We start from the raw sequence: 20511 nt of genomic DNA on the forward strand, positions 1-20511 counted from the left end.
GTTTCAACAGACATTTTTGCTAAATTATTGAAATACTTTTTTGTCCACGTATGTCCACTATGTTTCAAGGCAATTCGTGTTCCTTGAACGATTCTTCATTTGGAACATAATAGAATTCTTCATACGTCTCCCAACCTTTGAACGGAACGGATCGTTATATTTCACAGTGGTGTTCGTTGTGTAAATTTCAGTGATTGAAGGTCATCCTTTGTTCGTTCGTTAGCTGCCATTCTGCTGGTGCCGGCAGTAAATCCAGTACATTGTTTTCGCTGGTGCGGAACAATCGACGTTGTTTGCAGATAAGTTTTGCTTTATTTTTTTTTCCTCGTTTGCTTTCTTTCCTTTTCCCTACTTTTACTCTACCTTGTAATCAAATAATAAGACACATTCCCGTTTATATAACGCTCTGCCCTCGTGCTTAAATGGCCGAGGGCGAAATACCATCCGATGTAATCATGGAAGTCCCTGATCCCCCTAATACTCGCATTGCTCCCCGTATAAAGCAGTACCCAGAAGGTTCCTCTGGGCCATGGGTGGTATATTTTCGGACCGGAGAGAAACCGGTTAATATATTAAAACTTTCTCGAGATCTGACTGCTAATTACCCGGCCGTAACTCAGATAACACGTGTTCGGGCAAACAAGATACGTGTTCTAGTGAATGATCTCGGCCAGGCAAACGCGATTGCTTGCTGTGAGCGCTTTACGCGGGAATTTAAAGCATACGTGCCTTGTGTGGCCTGTGAAATCGATGGGGTAGTGTCCGAACCGGGCCTGAAATGCGAAGAACTGTTGGAGCACGGGGTTGGCTGCTTTAAGGACCCCTCTCTTGAACAGATTAAGATCTTAGAATGCAAACAATTGTATACCGCAAACACCGAGGGAGGTAAGACTACCTACTCTCTATCAGGCTCGCTTCGGGTGACATTCGCCGGGTCCTCTCTTCCCAACTACATCCTCCTTGACAGGGTTCGCCTACCAGTTCGCCTGTTTGTACCGCGGGTCATGAGCTGCAGCAATTGCAAGCAGTTGGGCCACACAGCCACATATTGTGGAAATAAGAAACGATGCGGCAAATGCGAAGGAGAGCATGAGGATGACTCTTGCGACAAAGAAACTGAAAAGTGTATTTGCTGCGGGGGCCCTTCACATGCTCTTAAATCATGTCCTGCGTACAAGCAGCGCGGGGATAAAATTAAGCGCTCCCTTAAGGAACGCTCAAGGCGTTCTTATGCAGAAATGCTAAAGAATGCATCACCATCTGTCCTGTCCGAAAATCCCTATGCTGATTTGGCTAACGTTGAGCAAGAATCTGACGACCCACGAGAGGGAACATCTTTGGTTAACCCAGGGGAATCCAGGAAGAGGAGAAATCCAGCCTCCCCTACATTGCCTCGTAAGGGTGCCAAGGTGTCGTCCACTCAGAGTGCGCCATCTACAACCAATAAATCCAACGGAAGTGATGCACAAAAGCCGAAGCAATTTGCTCCAGGACTTGGAAATATTAATTCTAACAAGGAGTACCCACCACTTCCAGGGACATCCAAAACCCCAAGTGTCCCCTTTTTTCAAACAGATACTCAGTCCAGTAGCGGACTAATGAAATTTTCTGACATAGTGGACTTAATTTTCACAGCTTTCAATGTTACTGATCCTCTTAAAAGCCTTCTGATACGTTTTCTCCCTATGGTGCAAACATTTTTGAAGCAGTTGACTACTAAATGGCCCCTCCTTGCAGCGATCGTATCCTTCGATGGCTAAGTCATCGAACGAGGTCACCGATTCGATCACTGTTCTACAGTGGAACAGCAGAAGTATCCTCCCGAAAATCGATTCCTTTAAATTTTTACTAAATAGTTTAAAATGTGATGCTTTCGCATTATGTGAAACTTGGTTAACTTCCGATATAAATCTCAACTTCCACGACTTTAATATAATTCGTCTGGATCGAGAAAACCCCTATGGAGGAGTACTTTTGGGGATCAAAAAGTGCTATTCTTTCAACCGAATTAACCTCCCTTCGACACCAGGCATTGAAATTGTCGCTTGTCAAGTTTTAATCAAAGGTAAAGACCTTTGCATTGCTTCCATCTACATTCCTCCTAGAGCCTCGGTAGGGCACCGAACGCTTTGTAATATCACGGAATCCTTACCGGCACCGCGGCTAGTTCTGGGAGACTTTAACTCGCACGGTACGGTATGGGGCTGTCTTCATGATGATAATAGATCAACATTAATCCAAGATCTTTGCGATAATTTCAACATGACCATCTTAAACACGGGAGAAATGACGCGGATTCCTACACCACCAGCACGCGCAAGCGCGTTGGATTTATCGCTATGCTCGACATCGCTACAGTTAGATTGCAGGTGGAAGGTGATCCCTGATCCCCACGGTAGCGATCATTTGCCTATCGTGATTTCAATTGCTAACGGTTCAAGACCATCGGAAACAATCAATGTCTCATATGACCTCACACGGAACATTGATTGGAAGAGTTACGCGACCGCGATATCCGTTAAAATCGAATCCACTCAAGAACTTCCTCCGGAGGAAGAGTACAGGTTTTTGGCTGGCTTGATTCTCGACAGTGCGAATCAAGCTCAGACTAAACCAGTACCCAGCGCGAATACCCATGGACGGTCTCCCACCCTGTGGTGGAATAAAGAGTGCTCAGAGCTGTACGCGGAAAAGTCCACTGCATATAAGGCCTTCCGGGAAGACGGGTTACCCGCTAGCTATCAGCAGTACGCGTCGTTAGAAAGGCGAATGAAGAGTCTAATGAAAGCCAAAAAACGCAGTTATTGGCGCCGGTTCGTCGACGGGTTAACGAGAGAAACAGCGATGAGCACTCTTTGGGGTACGGCTCGACGTATGCGTAACCGTAATAGTACCAACGAGAACGTGGAATATTCAAACCGTTGGATATTCGCTTTCGCCAAGAAGATCTGTCCGGACTCTGTCCCGGTACAGAAAACGTGCCGCGTCGCGTCTCCTCACGATACCGCGAACGAAACACCGTTTTCGATGGTGGAGTTCTCACTTGCTCTCTTATCGTGCAACAATAACGCCCCAGGGTTAGACAGAATCAAATTCAACTTGCTGAAGAATCTGCCTGACACTGCAAAAAGGCGCTTGTTGAATTTATTTAACAAGTTTCTTGAGGGTAACATTGTCCCTTATGAATGGAGGCAAGTGAAGGTCATCGCCATCCAAAAACCAGGAAAACCAGCCTCCGACCACAACTCGTATCGGCCGATTGCAATGCTGTCCTGTATTCGGAAGTTGTTCGAGAAAATGATCTTGTTTCGCCTCGACAATTGGGTTGAAGCAAATGGCTTACTGTCAGATACACAATTTGGCTTCCGCAAAGGCAAAGGGACGAACGATTGCCTTGCGCTGCTTTCTACAGAAATCCAAATGGCCTATGCTAACAAAGAGCAGATGGCATCAGTCTTCTTGGATATTAAGGGGGCTTTTGACTCAGTTTCTATCAACATTCTGTCAGAGAAGTTGCACCAGCATGGTCTTTCACCAATTTTAAATAACTTTTTGCTAAACCTGTTGTCTGAAAAGCACATGCACTTTTCGCATGGCGATTTAACAACATCGCGATTTAGCTACATGGGTCTTCCCCAGGGCTCATGTCTAAGTCCCCTGCTCTACAATTTTTACGTGAATGACATTGACGATTGTCTTGCCAATTCATGCACGCTAAGGCAACTTGCAGACGACGGGGTGGTCTCTGTTACAGGGCCCAAAGCTGCCGACTTGCAAGGACCATTACAAAATACCTTGGACAATTTGTCTGCTTGGGCTCTTCAGCTGGGTATTGAGTTCTCTACGGAGAAAACTGAGTTGGTTGTTTTTTCTAGGAAGCGTGAGCCGGCGCAACTCCAGCTCCTATTAATGGGTGCAACGATCAACCAGGTTTTCACATTTAAATATCTCGGGGTCTGGTTCGACTCTAAAGGTACCTGGGGATGTCACATTAGGTATCTGAAACAGAAATGCCAACAAAGGATCAATTTTCTCCGAATAATAACTGGAACATGGTGGGGTGCTCACCCAGGAGACCTGATCAGGTTGTACCAAACAACGATATTGTCGGTGATGGAGTACGGGTGTTTCTGTTTCCGCTCCGCTGCGAACATACACTTCATCAAACTGGAGAGAATCCAGTATCGTTGCTTGCGCATTGCCTTGGGTTGCATGCACTCGACCCATACGATGAGTCTCGAAGTGCTGGCGGGCGTTCTTCCGCTAAAAAATCGATTTTGGGAACTCTCATATCGATTGCTCATCCGATGCGACATTCTGAACCCGTTGGTGATTGAAAACTTCGAGAGGCTCGTCGAGCTTAATTCTCAAACCCGTTTTATGTCCTTGTACTTCGACTACATGGCTCAGAGCATCAATCCTTCTTCGTACAATCCCAACCGTGTCCGTTTCCTTGATACTTCTGATTCTACTGTATTCTTCGACACATCCATGAAGGAAGAGATTCGTGGAATCCCGGACCATATACGCCCGCAGGTGATCCCCAATATATTTTATAATAAATTCCGAGAAGTCGACTGCGACAAAATGTTTTACACTGACGGATCAAATCTCGATGGGTCCACTGGCTTCGGTATCTTCAACAATACTATCACCGCTTCATTCAAGCTCAATGATCCCGCTTCAGTTTACGTCGCAGAGTTAGCTGCAATTCAGTACACCCTTGGGATCATTGACACTCTGCCCACAGATCACTACTTCATCGTTTCGGACAGCCTCAGCTCTATCGAGGCTCTTCGTGCGGTGAAGCCAAAAAAGCAACTCCCGTATATTCTGGGGATGATACAGGAGTCCTTGTGTACGTTATCTGAAAAATCTTATCAGATTACCTTTGTTTGGGTCCCCTCTCATTGTTCTATCCCGGGCAATGAAAAGGCCGACTCATTAGCAAAGGTGGGCGCATTAAATGGTGACATATACGAAAGACCAATCTGCTTCAACGAATTTTTTAGTATTTGTCGTCAGAGGACGCTCAACAGTTGGCAAACCTCGTGGAGCAATGGGGAACTTGGACGATGGCTACATTCGATTATCCCAAAGGTATCAACGAAGCCTTGGTTCGGGGGGATGGATGTGGGTCGGGATTTTATTCGCGTAATGTCCCGACTTATGTCCAATCACTACACCATGGATGCGCATTTGCGGCGTATTGGGCTTGCGGAGAGTAGTCTGTGCGCTTGTGACGAGGGCTATCACGACATTGAACACGTTGTCTGGGTATGCGCCGGGTATTGTGACGCCAGGTCTCAGTTAAAGGAATCCCTTCGGGCCCGAGGTAGACCACCCAATGTCCCAGTCCGAGATATACTGGCAAATCGTGATTTCCCCTATATGTCCCTTATTTATACCTTCATAAAAACGATAAATATCCCAATTTAGCCCCTCTCTTTTATTTCTCGTTTTTAGAGTTTCCTCCTGCCTTGTGGAACCGATCAGCTCCAGAGTGCCACTATGTAACCGCCGTCGCCCTTACCACTACGCCTGCATAGAAGGAAACTGAAGCGAGAGCGACTCGAGGTCCGATGACTTTTGAAGGATTCCCCGCGGGTCCGAAGAATACCATCCGCCAATCCGGTACTCGACGACTTACTAGACTGAGGCGCAAATTTGTTTCGCTGATCCCCCTTCCCCCCCCCCTTTGAGCGAAAGTTGCAAGTTTTGCTCTTCTTTCCCTGTCTCTCCCCTGTCCTTGATACAACTGCTGCTACACTGATGCGGAAATAAGCCACCCTCTGAATATCTTGACCAAGCATAAGTTTTAGTTAAAAAATTCAAATTAGTATTCTGTATTCCTAGTTTTAAGATAGCTATAATTTTTACTCTTTATTGAAACTCTTGTCCTCCATCTTGTAAATAGAATTGAATCCCTAGTTTTAAGATTTCTGTGAAGTTTCTCATAAATATTTGTTTCCCCTTTTGTGTACTAAACTATATTGTTAGTTTTAAGATAACCGTAAAATATTTCGTAAAATACTATTACTCCCCCTCTTGTATATCAAAGTGAATCCCTTGTTTTAAATTTTTTCATGAAAAAATCTTTTGGCCCTCTCTTGTATATTGAATCTTATTTCTAGTCTTAAGATAGCTGTAAACTTTTTTTTTCCTTTGTAAAAAAAATATTTCAACATTGTAACCTCCTAGTTTTAAGATATCCAAAATGTAAAAACATAAGCATTTGGCACCGCCAAGCTAACGCATTTGTGCCTATCAAATAAACGAAATGAATAAAAAAAAAAAAATAATAGAATTCTTGCCCGAATTTGCCCGCTTATGAGTAATCTTTGATTAAGTGGAAACGGAGATAGATTATAAGATTTTCAGTTTAAAATTTGGACTCGTACTTTTAATTACTGCTGCACCTCCTGTTGTCATAGCAAATCGCACAATACTGCACAATTTTGATCAGAAAGAATTGTGTATTTAGTGGTGGAAATTTCATCGAGATTCATATACATGTTCAAAAGTTATCAAAAGTGGAACGCAAAAGACTAAATAATTTTGATCCTTCATATTTCATATCCAACGATGTCAACAGAAGTGATCGCCAAAGGTTCCAAATATCAAAAATCAATTATGAATACCATGATTAAACGTTACCGGGGAACTATGACCTTTGATCATGCAAAGCAAAACAAATCTAGAGGTGGAATATATGGCTGGATACTACAAGCGAAAATAGTAGAGTAGTGCAAAAGAATACTGGGATCTCCGGCCGCGATTTTGCCAAAGAGCGTACACTCGAGCTTGGCGAATTTGTTTGTGAGAAGGTTGACAGTCATAGCATGTCAGCAAGCATTACAACAAAACGTGGTTGCTCAAAACTAAACTGTACCAGGAAGCAGTACTAGCATGTTCTGAGCAAGTATAACGCACGAATTTAAATAGCCGTTTCGTCGTAATAATATAATTTGGACAAATCCTCGGTCAAATTTAATTTAAATAAAACTATGAATCTTAGTGAATTTCACTTATTTTCGTATTTTTTTCATATTCATTTTTAGTTGCTATAATTAGCAAACTTGTTATTAATATTCACTCCATGCATTTCGTCGCAGAAACGGCTTATTTTTTGTAATTTAGAAAAATACTATTTTCCGTTCTTTGAGCAATGTGTGCAGCAATTGAACAATAATCGTACAGAAAGTTTAAAACTTTTGTAACTATGTTGCATAATATTTCAAAATACAAGTTTGAAATGACTCTCATAATAGCTACATTATCTAGACACCCAAACCTCTTAAGGCGTGCAAATCAACAAATTCTATCATTTAACTACACACTATTTAAAATTCGATACATTATAAACGTTATTGGCATACACTGGAACCATTAAATCTTCATTCGTGAAAATTTACTTATATTTAGATTAAAATGTCGGCCATTTTGCATCCGCCATTTTGAATTTTGAAAATCTGACATCAAAATCGTAATCTGCTCCCAAAAAACCGTGGTATGCACCTTTGCAGGTCAATCAAAACCATTTTCGACTTTTGGCCAGGTTTTTGGGGAAATCCGCCACTGTGGAATGGCGCGCAAAATACTAAAAAACTTGCATCATAAACCGTTGTTCACTCATCCACGGCAATTAAATCCAAAGTAGAGTAATTTTGGGAGAGAAGCCGCGTGATGAGAGATACCGCGCTCTCTATATCTCGTATGTAGGGTTACTTTTGTACGGTAATATGATATTGTGAGTTTGTCTTTCGAAGAATTGCAACACTGGAGATGTAAAATAATCCTTATTATAAAATCGCAAAAATTTTATTAATCCTGTGCGTCCAGTTGCATAACGGAGCGTTGAAAATTTTTCAGAGCCGCATTAAAATTTCGTTTTTTTTTAATTGTTCGATTTTCTTCTGGTAAAACATGTATCGGTTGAATAGCTGGGACCTTTTAGAAGGCATTCTGATCATGAGTACAGTCATCCATAATTTCAGAGGAAAATGTCGTTGTGCGGCATCTCTCCCCTACAATTGAAATAGATGCCGCATCAAAATTGCGGGTGTGATGCCGCACACGATGGCGAAGGATCCATAGCTAAAAGTATTTTTATCACATCGGAATGTCATTAAATGAACATTTGCGTTAGGTATAGGTTCTTATTAAGGTACATCCACAAACTAACGGACCTAACACCGTGGCATATTGAATTATGAGTCTATTTATCTATATATTTAAAACGGGCGATATGTATCTAAGTATTAGTTACTTCGGTTTATTCTTTAAAGTTTCAGGCACTTATTTTCGTGGATGCATTGATTTGTAGTGATGTTAATATTGGGATAAAAGTGAAAGTTTCATTTATGCTTTTTTTTCAAAATAAATCTTTCGCGAACTTACCTAAGTTATATAAATTCATTGAAACAGCCAAAAACTGCTTGTAAGAAACCCTACTGACACATAGATATTTATCGGTCGTACAAACATATAGATAAATAGTACCCTTAATTTACTCAAACTTTGCCGTTACACAAGGTTGCGAATGAAAAAATATTTTTAAAATGTCGAATAAAAAAATAATTCTGGAAATGGTAGTACCCCCTTAAGAAAAGTGTAGGTGCTAGACGATTTATAGGTATAATCAAACTTCAATAAACTTAGCTGGACACCTAATCACAAAAAAACATCAACGAGAGCTAAAAAATATTGTGAGACGTCTCACCCGCACATGCGGCATCTCTCCCGCAATGACCTTTTTTTTTCTAAAATGTTCGTGAAAATTTGTTGAATTTTTTTTTCATGACAAAAACCATTCCACAGTATTTTAGAAACTTGTCTCAATTGATAAAAATGATTTCTTCGAATATTGAATGGTTTACTTTGATGCAGGATCGATTTTTAGAAATGTGTGGCATCTCTCCCCAATTTACCCTACAGTCTTAAATGCCATCATCTGATACACAAACGGAGGGCGCCCGTAGCATTTTTTTTATAAATCAGTTGCTACAAATGACGACGAGCTTAAACTCATAACCCGTAAGTACCAGAGACAAGGAGGAATAACAAATTTAACAAAGATGATATAGACGCGAACGATAACGTGAAAGTGAATGATCCTCAACATGCAGTCGGCTAGCAAACAAGAGGTTCCCTGCCGTTAAAGAAAGAAAGTTGTAATAGAATATTTGGTGTACGAGGTCTGACGGCCATTGAATATTATTTGTTTTATTTTTTTTATTTGTTTTGTTTTATTTCACTGTACAAAAACTCTACTTCTGTTTTGAAATGTAAAATGTTTTGGATTGGATAGTTGTTTCAAATCATCATCATCTAATAATCCAAAACTTCAGTAATATTTTAGATATAAGTTCTTTTTTACGGAAACTGGTTCTCAACAAACATAATAACAACGAAAAAGTGAAAACCATCATCAGCATGGGTGTCATTTGAAAGAGGCTGGTCGGTGGATGCCGGAATTTGATGATTTAAGCCATTCTAAATTCCAAAATGGTGGTTTCCAGTAACTAGAAAACAGTGAAAATTACCATGAAGATGGATGTCATTTGGATGAGAGTGGTCAACAGATGCCGAAAACTGATATGGAGGCCATTTCGAACTTCAGTGGGTTTAATTTGAAAGGGGCTGGTCAGTAGATCACGGAATTTAATAATTAAGACCATTTTGTAACCCAAGATGGCGGTTTTTGGATACATCAAAACAGTGAAAACCACCTTCAATATTGATATGATTTGAAAGCTAATAGTCAGGAGATGATGAAAATTGATAATGGAAGCCGCTTTGAAATTTTTCTTAGATTTCAACATATAAAAACTTTGGAAAGCTTTATGAAACAATACGTTTCTTTTGAAAAGGGGAGAAAGCAAATGATGAAATCGATGTTTGAAGTCATTTTGAATGTGAAAATATCGACTACCGCTTATCATCCGAGAACGTATAGTTCTCGACAACTTATTTGATGTAGCCGCTCTGATTATGTTCAAATCAATACATACATATGTAAATTGATAAAATTCACTTCATCCAGAAATTGCATAAAATATGAAGATATTAATTATAAGTAAAATTCGCACGGAATAAGGACTTAGGTAAATGTTCAGGAGTACAAGTTAGAGGATACGCCTTCTAAAGAAATGATCAACATATTCCCAACTATAAACCTTCTTCTCGACTTCTTCTTAAATGATATTGTGATGCAATTTGGTAATAAAAAGTTGTTACTTTAGATTTACAAATCAAAAATTTCCGTCAACTAAGTACAACCCAATTTCGAATTATACCCATTATAATGAGCACTCTAATTTGGAATCAAACATTACCAATTTAGACTTCATTTGATAACCACCCCCTTATAAGAACATGAATCTTGATCAATGTTTCAAGTGTTTGATATGATAACCAGAGCCGTAGCGTGACCTTCTGGCGCCCTTGGTGAAGTCTGACAAAACAGTTTCGGTTAAAAACCGTTTGGGATGCTATCCTTTGCTGAACCCCATGCTTACCACATGTTTGTAGATTTGTTCTTTGGCTTGTCTTTAATTTTATTATATCTTCGGTAATTTCTGTCTCTGATTTTGTATTCATTAAGTTTTCATAAATAAACTCTCCTGAAAAGATCCAGATTCCGACTACCCTTTTAAAAACATTGATTCAACTCGGTTGAATTTGAGCTTCGTTTGGACCAAAGATAATCAGTATTTATTGTAAATATTTTGAAAGAACTAACGCAGATATATTCAAGAGTGACAGATATCCCGAAAATTCGTCCAAATGAGTTCAGAATTACGATCTTCTGTCAAAAGCAAGCAAATGACGTTAGTGGCGACAAGGCGTGAATGAAGGACTATCGCATCTAAATGTCCGCTTACAAAGTTGAGATCGACGGTGGGGTCACCGTTTCGAAATTTTGCGTGGATCTATTGAAGCACGAGGTTAGCTGTTTGAAGGTTCGTTTGCTTCATTCAGCAAAGATTTTTGAATGGAAACCGCACTGGATGGAACAATAATGTATGTCCCTTCAAACTCGTATCGGATAAACTTTGGTGTTTACGGTGTTTACGTCTTCTTCAACAATAATTGTCTGCCTGGTCGGCTGTTGTACTGAGAATCGTGAGGATGACTCTTGCATTGAGAATGCTGCAAAATAGTTATGCATATTATGAGAGAGTCCATATTATTAAGGGTCCTAGGAATCTAAAGCGTTCTCTTTTATGACGATCTAAGCATCATGCTATTTTGGAAGAGTATCACTGTGATGATCCCCATGTGGGGATGTATCAGTTAAAACATCAGTTGAAGTTGGAACCTGACGGAGTTTCTCCTCGAGCAAAAATTTTATTAGTTTTGCAACCCTTTGGTGCTTCTTCTCTTCTTTTTCAGTGTTCACTTGGAAATGACACATTATCTTTACTAATTTCATGATTTATAGTCATAAAAATTAAAATGCCGGGTTGATTTCACCGCTCCTTTGAGGCAGGCGCCCTTGGCGGGGGCCACCCGCAAGCTACGGCTCTGACTTTAACAACCGAATGCATCACTTTTCGTCTACTTAAGTTCCACCTTTTCTATGACACCCATTTTTGTAATAGTTTTCAATGTTTGTTAGTAACAAGAAGTCTCCAGCTTGACTTTCAATACTATATCCACCATCAATTTCGTTCACCTACCGACTACCACCTTTCTTATGATACCCATATTTTTATTTATTTATTTAATAAATTTATTTAGGCCCAAATGCTGGACGAGGCCGATTGTTCGTTTTTAACACTTTTAATTTTTTTAAAAATTAGATTAAAAAAACAACTAAATTGTATTTTTTGTCTCGTTGAGGCGCCGCTTGCTGCTGCGTGTTGAGATCCTTTTTCTAGGGGGCGAAATAATGCCAGTGTTGTTCACTGCAAGTTGAGGTTCGATTCGTTCGTCTTCTTTCGCGTTATCGTTCACGTCCACGTCCTCATTCGTACTACTTTCCTGCTGCTCACGGTCGAATGTTCTAGTTTGTGTCCTACTCTTATGGGTCGTTATAGTATGTTCGTAGTTTTCGGTATTTGTTTCGTTGTTGTTGTTTCTGGTTGTTGGTTCTTGATCCGGAGATGTTGGTTTTGCAGCTGTTAGTGGTTTATCGTAAGATGGTTGTGTGCTGATTTCAGTATGATACCCATATTGATGAGGGTTTTCAAAATGGCATCAATCATCAATTTCCATATCCAACATATGACACCCAAATTGATGATAGTTTTCATTAATTGGTGGTTACCGGAAGTCGACATTGTTTTTCAAACTGTTGTCAGTCATAAATTTCCATCACCTACTGACTACCTCCTTTCTTATGATACCTACATTTATAAATGTTTTTACTGTTTTGTGATAATCAAAAGTCAAAAAAGTTTTCAAAATGGCGTCTATCATCAGTTGCCATCTTGGATTTCAAAATGGTGTAATTCAACTCATTCAAATTAATTATTCCACAATATTAAAAAGTATTTCTATCCTCTGTGTATTATTATATTAGCCGGAGTTGTTTTCATTTGAATGTAGTTCATTGGAATGGTTCATTTCCATAAGCTGAGACAGCGCTGAGGTGAGGCTGGTTTTCAACTGTAACAAAACAAAAAAGATCGGAACAATAGAAAATACTTAGCAAAGCCAGCTTCAAATACATTACAATGCAAAAATCGGATAAAACTTAAAGCATATCAATCTGACTGGAGCTCTATAATTTAAGACTAGTCAGTTAAAAAAAGGTTTATCCAGTTTTATAAAATATTTCTTATCCAACTTTCAATGTAGAATTTAGCCGACTTTTCTATTTATATTTTACTTTATTTATTTATTAATATATTTATTTATTTATTTTTTCTCATTCTTTTATTTTTCTTTCTTTATTTATTTATTTATTCATTTATTTTCATCTGGTTATTATACTGAAGGGTCAACTATGCTTGTCTTTTTTTTGGGAGAACGTTTTAAAGCATTCTTAACGGCGGTTTTAACACGTGAAATTTGTATCCGTTTTCACACTCTAATAATTTTCATCAAATATATCAAGGCATATACTGTCTTTGCAACTTTCATATTCGGTCGCTCAATTTGCTAGATTTACTTTGCGGTTTCGATAGAAGCAGAAAGACTGTGGCAAAATACAAATCTGTGCTTGGTTAAGTATAGACCCTAGCATACCTTGATTCGCACATTTGCTTCAAATCGATTTAAATCCCCGATATGATCCTCCCAACTTAGCCTGCTCGAACATGTCCGCATTTTTGCCAAGTCCGTTTCGAACCGAGCCTGATTGCAAGGTTCGAAACGGACCAACCATGACCTGGGTTCGCACTGCTCGGAAATTTACGAACGGGCTCTAAACACGCGACCAGCAATCCACCGGTCGTCGCGCGGGGATGCTGGAGATTGATTTACCAAGATAGGCGAGGGCTTCTCCGTGCTTTGGATCTCAAAATAGCAAGTAACGAACGCGTTCCGACAATCGCAGCTCCCCAAAGGGAGGATGAATTGAAAGGTAGGACTATTATTAATTAAATAAAATCAAATTACATTAATCAGAAGTGTGTTTTAATTCATACACTTTATATAGATTAGAATCGATAGACTTCCAAAGGCGTAACCACTTTACGGACTAGTCGTTATGGCTGTTTTTAGACTGCCGGGGCCAACTGCGCGAACTCTAGTAGAGAGCGCACATGCCCAGTGCAGTTGGTTTGCGATGGAGGTCCGCGGTTTGGGTGCTGTCTCTCGCGGTTTCATGTAAACTGGCAGCGCGAGATTTTACCTCGTTTTCCATCAGAATAGGTTGAACTCATTGGGGCAAGGCTTTTAATAAGGGGCCCACGGCTATATTATGGCTCGAACTACTCTGCCCAGAGCTCCGTTGTTGAACTTCTACGCGATAAATTAACATTTTGATCTTAAATGTATTGACAGCCGACTGATTTAGTGAAAGTGATTATTTTTGAATGAAATCCTAGTGGATATAGTAAGACGACAATTTGTTCACCTGTGGTTTACCTGACGGGTACGTTGACAGTCGTATAATTTTCAGGTCTTGAAAATTTGAAGAATGTGACAAAGTTAAATGCGATTAGTAAATCTGTGCATATCAAATTATGATGACCGTGAAATTGCATAATTACACGCACAGTAATGAACAGACGGAACCGTTACGAAGATGGGGCAGCCTTTTCTGTTGACTCTCCACCGGAGACAGGGAGGTCCTACATTAGCACTGCCGAAGATTAAAGCTTTCTGATTTTAGAAAGGAATCTCAACTTCAACCCATACGCCCCGATGATGAGTCGTGTTTGTTGATGAAGGAAAAAAAGTGAAAGAAAGGCCAGGTTTCTCACGTCACGTCTCGTCGTTGCTCTACTGTGGAGTAGAGATTCGCAAGCCCATGCCCACGCTTTGGTAACTGTTGGCATAAAATAATTTACCTATCTGTTCGGCTATGGTAAGATTGAAGCGAAATGAATCTTACCATTTTACTTTAACAGTGACAAGGTGAGAGTAAGTCACCAAATTTCAATACGGAGGGACCTTGAGCACTTTACAATTACGTTCCTTATTTACCCCCATTATTGCCCTATTTGTTGAACGCAGAGGGCACTGGTTCCTCCATTCTTCGTCGATTGCTGTCGAACAGGCAATATTCTGTTGCATGCTTAGGAACAGTGAGGTAATGCAATTCAATGAATAGCACAACTCAAAGCTTACCCTTTTGTTATGAGCGATTGTTTCGAAGAGCTTCTCATTATACCAGAACCCGCTCATACATCATCCATTGACAAGTTTCAGCCGATTGATCTTCGCGAGCTGATCTACATCTTAGCATAGACATACACACTTACACATCCCTGCACCATATGCTGAAAATGGTAGTGATTTATACTTTGTCAGACCCACACGAGCCGCCGGCCGGGTGGTTTGAGACACGCGATACACCCGCTGTTGCCTGTCGGTGCGGTAAACCAACTCGAGTTTCAATTTACATACACGCCAAACTGTTATTCCATTGAGGTGTGCGCGCCGCTAACAAAAGAAAGGAAAACTGCTCGTGTTGAGAATCCAACCAATCGCCTAGAAACCTGAACCAGCGCGTGCTACTGCCCTGACGAGATCCCATTACCACAGCGAACCTGGAAATCTAGATTGAAACACACCCTTTTAACCGCTCCGTATCTGCATCCAGTTGGACTGGCGAGAATAGATGATTGAATGAATCGGGGATCTAGGGTATTCTAGTTACACCAATCTGTATCTGAAGTTCGCTATCAGAAAATCTACAGTAAGAAATCATTTTTTTTTGCTCGCGCAGATAGATCAGACAGTAGTCACCGTAGAGAAAATGAGCCTCGAGCAATGTGAGCAAAGATCATCAAATAACTCAAAAGATGTCCTTGGTCGATAAATCAGAAAATAATTGAAAAGAGGAAATGCATGCTGTGAGATTTTATTAGCTGATGATCCTGCCAGCTAGTGTTAAATTCTACAATGTGTTCTAAATCGTAAATATGCGTGCTGTTTATTTTGGTGAAACCGTGAAAACTCTTCATGTGGTACAATATATTCTTCGTTTTACGATTTCAACATCGGGAAGATATCAGAATATTTTAGCTCAAATGGCACGTTCCCCGTATGTACGGATAGGATTCGAAGGTCGGCAAGAGAGGACTAATCTTTGTAAAAATATTATAGTTCCTTGAATGGAGAGCTCGGAATAATTGACGAGGGAAAATGCATAAACCCAAGCTGAGTATCAGAGTTCATTCGAGAATACCCTGAAGATGAAGAGACATGCGTACAGTCGAATTCACGTCTCTAAAACCTTTGGATAAGCTAGAGCGCAATTCGATACATGGGATATCGCCCCAAAAAATCCAAAATATCTTGAGAAATAGAAATTTTGCCCTTTTATGAGCAAAAACAAACATTAATGGAAAAGTTATCTCAAAAACTCAATGTAGCCCGATCAGAAACACATAACAGAAATATATCAAAACTATATCTCGAATTGTTACTTGTTATAAATTTCTGTTATTTTAACTACTAGCGATACCTAATTTATAACACAATATGTTACAAAAATTCTGTTCTGTTATAATCTTGTTATTTCATTCTGATCGGGAGGGGTTAGGTATTTTTTAATGCAAAATAAATCGGTTAAGTAGTTTTTTAATGGAAGTTTACACTGCAAATCGTGTTTTTTTCCCAGAGACGTTCTACAAAAAGCTTGATCACCAAGTCGCTTGACATTTTTGAATAAAAAAGTACAGAATGTTACTGAAATGATAAATTATAATACACAAAAGTTTTGGTCAATTAGAATCACCCAAAGTTCTAGAAAAATCTCAAAACCCGTACCCCCCCCCCCCCCCCCCTTAAAAATTACATCCCAAAAAATGGAAGACGAAAACGACATATGAATGTTCAAACGCCTCTTATGTAAACCTCAAATGTACTGAAAACTTTAATCGCGTTTTTCTCAAACCCACTCTTTTGAGTCGGCCGGACATCCACCACAACAAGTCACTGCCGCCAATTTAACTCCTTCTATAGCACGAACCATCAATCAAATTTCTGTCGATAATGCTGCCATTCTTGCATCAAATGCCAAACTGAAAGCATCTTGTTACTCGGGTCCAGATAGCATTCCCTCGATGTGCATCAGCGGGCTTTTTGAACCACTTCGGTGAGTCTTCGAGCTATTACTCACTACTGGATCATTCCCTTCCTGCTGCAAAGCAGCACACACACACATGTTTCCAGTTCATAAAAAAGGTAACAAATCGAACATTATTAATTATCGGGGAATCTCGTGTTTAAGTGCCGTATCAAAACTGTTCGAGCTGGTTGTGTTAGATCCTATTTTCTTTCACTGCAAACACTACATTGCAGATGACCAACACGGTTTCATGCCTAAACGATCGACAACGACAAACCTGCTCTCGTTCACAACGCTGACGGATAGCAAACCGATGCTATTTACATGGATCTATCTGCGGCCTTTGACAAAATCAACCATGACATCGCAATAGCGAAGCTGGACAAACTCGGCATTCATGGACAACTTCTGCGCTGGTTTCGTTCCTACCTCAATAGAAGGTAACTCCAAATCAGCATTAAGGATTGTCTTTCTGCACCATTCTTCGCTACATCCGGCATACCACAAGGAAGCCATCTCGGTCCAGTAATATTGCTCCTCTACTTTAATGACGTCAATATCACATTACAAGGACCCCGACTTTCTTTTGCCGACGATATGAATTTTTTTCGTCAAATACGGGATAAAACCGGGGCCGAGCTTCTTCAGAGGGAACTGGACAGCTTTAGTACGTGATGTTATCTAAACAGAATGATTTTAAGCCCGAGCAAATGTTCAATCGTTACGTTCACGCGGAAACGCCATTCGGCTCAGTTTAACTACCATTTATTCGGCTCAAGCATTCCAAGACACTCTCACATCAAGGATCTCGGCTCGGAGTCATCATGGATTCGGCACTAACGTTCAAACCACATACTTCATACATCGTGGATAAGCCACCAAGACAGCTTGGGTTCATCTTCCGAATAGCGAAAAACTTCAGGGACGTATGCTGTCTTAAATCGCTTTACTGCGCGTTGGTCCGCTCAACGTTAGAATATTGTTCTGCTGCTTGGAATCCGTACTACCAGAACGGGATTGACAGAATCGAGGCCGTCCAACGCCGGTTCATACGCTTCGCCCTTCGGCATCTCTCATTGCGAAACAGATTTCAGCTCCCGAGCTTTGTAAACCGTTGCCAGCTAATACACCTCGATACACTCAGCCTGCTGAAATCTTCGAAGGGACTGCTTTCGAGCCCTGTTCGTCTCGGGCTTACTCTCTGCTAGAGTGGATTGTAACACAATTCTAGAACGTCTGAATCTTCAAGCCCGCATTCGAACGCTGCGTGCTAACTCTCTTCTGGAGTACCTTTTAGAAGAACCAACTATGGTCGCCACAGCGCTGTGACCGGACTTCAACGAGTCTTCAAAAGGCCACTAGTTTCGACTTTCATTGGACTAGAAATATGATTAAAAATAATCTTTTGTCTATCTTTAAGTGTAACTAGGCTAAGAACCACCATTGGGGCCAAGGGGCCTGTTGGTGTTTATACAACAAATAAATAAATGCAACTCGAACAAATGATTTTAGATCGTTTTGAAATTTTCACAGCATATTCGAAATTGATTTCTCCAGCAACGTACATATGATTTTAGTTTATTATTGCTTAATTTTGGTTAAATTGACAATTTGTGTCGATTTTCATGGTATTTTTTGTGGCGTTTTTCACTTAAAAGTGCGCCATTTCGCAAAAAATCAAAATATCGAAAAAAAATCCGAAGAACGTCGCTTCTTACTGTCATAAGGAATCACGAAAACTAAAGTTTTTGGCTCTAGGTCAAAAATTACAGGAGATAGTTTTCAGGCCGTGGACCCCTACTTAAAAACTTACATAGCCGTATAATGCTGCACAGCCGCCATCTTGTGATGAAAATTATTTTTGTGATCCCATATATATGTATTAGACCGGCAACAATTTTGACTTTTTTCGGAACACTGTTAAATCATACGGTAACTGGCTTCACATACCATTTGTCAGATATGAGCTTTTTCCGAAAACTCTAGTTCACCCACAAGAGTTTTCGAGTGTGTATGTGAAAATATATGAAAAATAGGCAATAGAAACAATAAATTCAGTAAAAAATGCCAGAGTCATCTTGTGCATTCCATTATCTGCAGATATAACGCTTAAGGTGTAAGGAACAACATTGCCGAAGACTGCAAATTGATCCGATTTTGCAGTAACAAGATATTCTCATATAAAGTTATGTGTTGCCTCACTTTCTCGGACATGCACATGGAATAGGATATTTAAAAAAATCGGGTTGTCTTCAAAGTTAAATAACTCTGTCGGGGAACCTCCAATCAAAATGCAACCTTCAACAAAGATGTTCGTTATAAAATAAGCTAAGTTTTGAGGTATGCAGAGTTACTGTGGAATTTTTTATTTGATATAAAGTTTTTATATCCGAGTTTCCACATATTTTACTATAGAAACTTGAAACCTCTTGTGGGTGAACTAGAGCTACTGGAAACGGCTCGTATTTTGCATATGATTTGTGCATCCAATTACCATGTGAATTAGCAGTGTTCCGAAAAAAGTCAAAATTGTTGCCGGTCTAATATGTATGTTATAAATCCCATTTGACAAGATTTCGATTTATCTGAAATATGCCCATTTTTTCGAGCTCTACAGTGGTGTAACCCCTTAATGTTATTCTGCGATTTCGCACTAGGGCCGGCGAAATGCGTGTGTAATATGGGTAGTACTACCCACTCGAAAATTACCGAGGGGAGAATTACCCACTCGAAAGTTTGGAGCAAACCAAAACCTGAGATTAACCACATGTGTCTTGCGCACAAAATTGTTGCGTTGGAAATCCTTGATGTAAAACAATTGCATCTTTTTATTCAGATACAAATTTCTTTGCATTAAAATTTATTTTTTTTGAGAATATGGGAAAATAATTAGGATTTGTTTGAAATTTGGAATTGTTTTGACACATCTACATCTTAAAACAAGATTGATAGACAAATAATATTAATGAAATTTTATTCAGACTGTAGGATGCAGTTAGAAATATTTTTAAAGACAATATATACAATTTGTAAAAATTGCAACAAGGAGAAACAATAACTAGACAATCAGTAGACTTTTTATAAGGAAGGCAAAAGATTGTTTATTCCAACATCAGTAGCAGAGACCGTATCAGAGCTTTGTGGCAAACGGAATATCACTATCAGGATACATAAACCGGATCGCCGATTGGCCTCCTTGGATCCGCTGGGAGCTCTTGGGATCACATTCGCAGCTAGCTGTTAGCAAGTCAACCAAAAGAGAAGATATTAATAAAATTGGAGGATAGCCAGCATATTTCGGACTAGAACCAGGCCGAAGGGATTAGTTTACCGGAGATATGGCGCTACACACATAGAAAAAATCGTTTAAATTTACATCTCCTGACCGTGACATATACGAGCATAAAAAATTACAGAGTTTCACGTTTGATTTTAATTTTACAGTCGTTGAATTTTGCGACTCACGTCATTTTACTACACATATGACGTATGTTTAAAATGTAGAGAAGTGTGATTTTATGACACTGCGCATTAAAAGTGTAACATTAAACATAACACGGTTATATTTCGTCAAGTACGGTTTGTTAGATTGTGGCAAGTTTGGGATTACACACCAAAAAATATGAATTTTATAGATGACGTAATTTCAAACATGACACAATTTTGCCAATCCATAATGCACGAAATGACGAAATATAACCGTGTTCCGTTTAATTGTGTATGAAAGATGTACATTACGTGCGCAGTGCTATAAAATTACCCGTATCAACATTTAAAACAAATGCCATATGTGGAGTAAAATTACGTGATTTACGAAG

At 39.7% G+C, this 20511-nt stretch overlaps 1 protein-coding gene across 1 annotated transcript in view; it reads left to right on the forward strand.

Moving 5' to 3' along the window:
• The window catches only part of LOC131687449 (Krueppel-like factor 12), a 517717-nt gene that overhangs the window by 38498 nt on the left and 458708 nt on the right, over positions 1 to 20511 (forward strand). The window lies entirely within an intron of this gene.

Source organism: Topomyia yanbarensis, chromosome 3, assembly GCF_030247195.1.
Source record: "Topomyia yanbarensis strain Yona2022 chromosome 3, ASM3024719v1, whole genome shotgun sequence".
Taxonomy (NCBI): Eukaryota; Metazoa; Arthropoda; class Insecta; order Diptera; family Culicidae; genus Topomyia; species Topomyia yanbarensis.